At 31.3% G+C, this 4,910-nt stretch overlaps 2 pseudogenes; both read right to left on the bottom strand.

The window, feature by feature from the left end:
* Positions 1-509: 509 nt before the first annotated feature.
* On the bottom strand, positions 510-2,679 carry LOC107849521 (annotated as a pseudogene).
* A 1,132-nt stretch (positions 2,680-3,811) lies between these two features.
* The window catches only part of LOC107849520, a 30,384-nt pseudogene continuing 29,285 nt past the window's right edge, over positions 3,812-4,910 (bottom strand).

The raw sequence follows: 4,910 nt of genomic DNA, 5'->3' as shown, positions 1-4,910 counted from the left end.
TCGGACTTTTGATATACCTAAACAACTCATAACCTATTTTCTTTTCTTGATTTTCTGCTCTATGTTCGATGTTTTTTTTTTGGGGGCATCTCGACTAATTTGGATATTTATCACGCAATATTTATTAGAAAAAAATATATTTTCTATTTACTTCTTTTTATTTCTATGGGTCAAACATGAAATCTTTAATTAAGAATAAACAGATCCTTATTCATTCCTCTAAAATTCTTGGCGATTGGACTTGTTTCATTCGACGGCTTATTGAGATTAATATGTATGAATAAATAATATAATATATTTTAAGTGGTTAGTTAATTATTGAAGCAACCGGCACTTGGAAATTAATATGTTTAAAAGCCTTTTTAAAGTTTGACTCACAAGTATATAATGGGAACATCTTATTATTTATTCAATTGAAATTTATGATATATTGAATATCTAAATAAAATTTTGTGACAAATTATCTATGTATTCACCGTTAACTGATGCAAGAAAATAACCAAATGTAAATAACTCCTTGCATTACATTATTTATCAAATATTATTAATCACACATAGATAATTCTTACACAACAATGGTACGTAAATTTATTCAAAATACAACCTTTTAATATAATTGAGCCTTAGCAAAATTAGCCCGAAATCACGATTATTGAAAGGTGCATGCATACTCAAATTTTTCTTCCCTTTTCATATTTTAGTCTTTCTATAATTTTGAAGGTAACTTAATAATTTCACCCTATAATTATTTTGTCTTTCCTTATCACAAAACATATCTTTCACCTCTTTAACCTTTTCCCGATAAATATTACCCTCTTTTGCAACGAAAACCAAATTCAATGACTCAGCCACTGCGTCACGAGTAAACGATCCATCTTGATCATTTCTTAGTATCAAATACGCCATCTTCTTCTCCTCTAAAAGCGTAGCAATTATCCCATGATCACCTGAAAATGTTAACAAAACCAATGGCTTCTCGAATTGTACCGCCTCTACTACTGAACTCCATCCATAACTCTGTATCTTGAGTTGTGGCTCCCAACTCGTGCACACAATTCCCCTTCCCTTTGTTCGATCTTCGAACCCTTCTAGTAATTGAATCAATTCATCCTCAGACTCCCCTCTTTTAGTTCTTAAAACCCAGAAAAATAGTAGCCCAGAAAGCTCTAACCGAGTGCTAACTCAGTGAGATCATTTTGACTCAGTTTTGCTTCGCTACCAAACGCAATGTAAATAACTTTCCCTTTTTCTTTCTCATCAAGTCCACACGTCAATTTTCGTGGCGTCATCTTCGTACGATGAATATCCTCAAATAATTTCAACCATTCTGGTTCAAGTTCTGAACAACTACTCATAAGTAAAAATTCTCAGTTTTCAATAGTTTTGGAAAAACGAAAAATATCAGAAACGTTCTCTTCCTCCGCCCTCAATGGCAGTTTCAAAGAATCGCGAAACTTCAAACAGCTTACAAGCAAACGTCACCCATTTTGGGGGAACCATGTATTCCTCCAGTGTCATCCGAACTTCATAGTCATTGCACAATCCTGGTACTCAAAACCGCAGCGATGAATATGCTGAAATAAGCTGTTGGAATGTTGAATTTTGAAGCGAGTGAAGGAATCCAGTAAGAAGCAAAATCAAAGAGTATAAAATCAGGAGCTGAATCTTCAAGAAACTTAGCCATGGGTTCTTCAAGTCCATCATGAACAATTTTGAGGTACTTGACTTGTTCATAAGGTACATTAATAGTGGCTTCTGCATTTTCAGGTAGCTTCGGTAGAGGAAGTTTGACGAATTTCAAGAACTGAGAAAGATTTGGAGCAAGTTTTGGGAGACGATCATGTTTCTAGGAGTAGAAATGAAGGAAAAGATGAGCTTTGATAGCTCTAAATATGGAAATCATATGGCCAAAAGCTAGCCATGGAAATATGTAGATTTTTGTTGTTCTCCATTTTAGTGTTGTAAAATAAATTTGTGAACCTATATTATTTCTTATCTGGTCCACTATATATAAGATCTAATCCTTCTTTGTTTTGACTTCTAAATTTAAATATTTATTCATATATTAAAATTTAGACGTTATGAATGTGAAAATACTAAGAAATAACAACACCTATTAAGATCTGGCTATAAAATAGTTAAAAAGTGTCTTTAATTTTTCAATACATAGATATTAGTTAATCTAATACTATATTAATAGAATACTTTTTAAAAATATGTGTTGATTGTCAATACATTGTACCTAAAGGTCTGCTAATATGACTAGTACTAAGTATGGACCCAAACTTAAGAAATTATATACATTTGTATCATACCCCTTTAATATATAATTGATACAATTTAATAGCACGTTAGACATGTCTTGTTTTCAGATTTTCATAATCATTTAAAAAAAAAAAAATCACATGATTAGATACAATTTGACATGGGAATTAGCAAGTGCCGACTGAAAAAGATACAATTATGATATTTGTAAAATAATATGATTTAATGTATGTAAAATGTTTATAACTCCATAAAGATTAAAATCCGTTACGTATTGTTTGTCAAAAATTAACTTGACCAATTTTGAGGTAAATTGAGCTAGATTAATTTAATATATTAAATATGTGATGTCTTCAAGTGAGGGTGTATGAGTTTTTAAGTTGGCAAATTTCAAAAATTACGGGTACATGACATCTTAAATGAATCTCATATAAAAATATAAGAAAAAATAGAAAAATGTTAGTATAAAGTATAGTTCAAGCTCATATGGCATGAGTGTTTTTGGGGCTCGATATCTCAAATAATAATCTACAAATTAAGAGCTTGAGAATAAAGAGGACAATTTTGGACTTTGGGCCATGATAATATATAATTTCATAATTCTAAAATTTTTAAACATTGAATCATCAATTTGAATTTTGAACCTATATTCAAAAATGTACAAAGGTGACAAACTTCATCTCAAGTGTATAATGAAAACTTAATGAGTTTAACTTATATACACTAATGATACTATAAATTTTTTACGCTATCAGCATATTTAAATATGTTATAATATATGTTATTTTTTCGGACTTCTAATAATACCTAAACAATTGATGGCCTGTTCTTTTTTCCTGATTTCGACCACTTTATATTAAATACTCTGTTTCGAGGCATATCGATTAATCTAAATATTTGTCACATAAAATTCATTAAAGAAAAAAGTGGTTTCTATTATATTTTGTTTAAAATTTTAATTCGAATCTAAAATTTTAAAATAAGAAAAAATATATCATATTCATCCCACTATAATCCGTGATAGTTAGGCTTACTCCATCAAGAAGCTATAATTCATTTTAGCCAAAGTATCATTGACATATTTGTTAGTCTCCTTGTAGCCTATATGTATTACTTGATGGATCCAACCTACATTTGAGACCTTAATTATTGAAGTAATGAGTGCGCACTTTGAAAGTATTTTGAGTTAGAAATATTTGATGAAACATTTTATCATATGTTCAATCTTTGAGTAAAATTTATTAAGAAGCTGGTATTCCTCACAAATTGATACAAAAAGTAATCTAACAGGTAAACAATCTACATGTATAACAATCTTTACATTAAATTATTGATCGATCACACATAGACAATTCTTACATAAGGTATGTAAATTAAATCACCCCATAAATAAAAAAGCAAAGCAAACTTTAATTTGTACTTTTACATAAAATGTAAGAAAAGGAAACATCATTGATACCGGATAAAATTACGTAGTTGTATTTAAATTAGCTTGAAATTTCAACTATAGATAGGTGCAAGCATAGCCAAGTATTTATTTTTATTTTTAGTCTTTTTTATAACTTTGAAGGTAACTTGATAAATTATCCACATAATTATTCTGTCTTTCCTTATCGCAAAAAATATCTTTTACCTCTTTAACATTTTTCCCATAAATCTCACTGTCTTTTTCAATGAGTACCAAACTCAGAGATTTAGCTACCGCATCACGAGTAAACGACCCATCTTGATCATTTCTCGGTATCGAATATGCTATCTTCTTCTCTTCCAAGAGCCTAGCATTCATCCCTTGATCAGCCAAAAATGTTAACAAAACCAATGGCTTGCTTCAACTACTGAACTCCATCCTGAATGAGTCAAAAATACACCTACTGAGTAGTGACTTGTGGAGCCCAACTCGTGCACACAATTCCTCTCGCCTTTGTTCGTTCTTCGAAACCTTCCTAATCCGAGAGCTAACTCAATGAGTTCATTTTGTCTCAGCTTTGCCTCGCTCCCAAACGCATATTTGTATTCTCATCTTCATACAACGTTGTCGGAAGTTGTCTCGCAAAACTGATTTCTGGTGAATATCTTCGATGACTTTCAACCATTCTAATTCCAATTCTAAACAACTCCTCACAAGCAAGAAATCACAGTGTTCAATACTTTTACACATACAAAAATTATCAGAAACATTCTCTTCCTCCCCCTTGATGGTAGTTTCAAAGATTCTCAAAACTTTAAACAACTTGAAAGCAACTGTGGTTTTAAAAGGCACCCATTTTGGTGGAACGGTGTATTCCTCTAATGTTTTTCGGATTTCATAATCATTGTTCAATCCCGGCACAGGCCCTACAAAACCTATAACTGCGGCAATGAATATGTGTCAAGTTCTAAACAATTTACTCGAAATACAGTAAAAAGTGGGACAATTTTCTGGATTTTCTGAATAATAACTGAATTGCAAAAACAAAAATACAACGAACTGAACCACTAAAATGATGTAAGCAACTAATCTAAGGGGCCTCCATTGATAGCTTGGATCAGCAGAATGAGAAGAGATAGAAATTAGAGTGAGAAGGAGAGAGAAGAGGAGATTCTGGAAGAAGGAAGAGAGGTGAGAAAAGTACCGATAATTACTGAATAGTCTCTCTCCTCAAGTT

This window comes from Capsicum annuum, chromosome 12 (genome assembly GCF_002878395.1).
Source record: "Capsicum annuum cultivar UCD-10X-F1 chromosome 12, UCD10Xv1.1, whole genome shotgun sequence".
Classification (NCBI taxonomy): Eukaryota; Viridiplantae; Streptophyta; class Magnoliopsida; order Solanales; family Solanaceae; genus Capsicum; species Capsicum annuum.
This window is presented reverse-complemented; position numbering and strand designations above follow the sequence as displayed.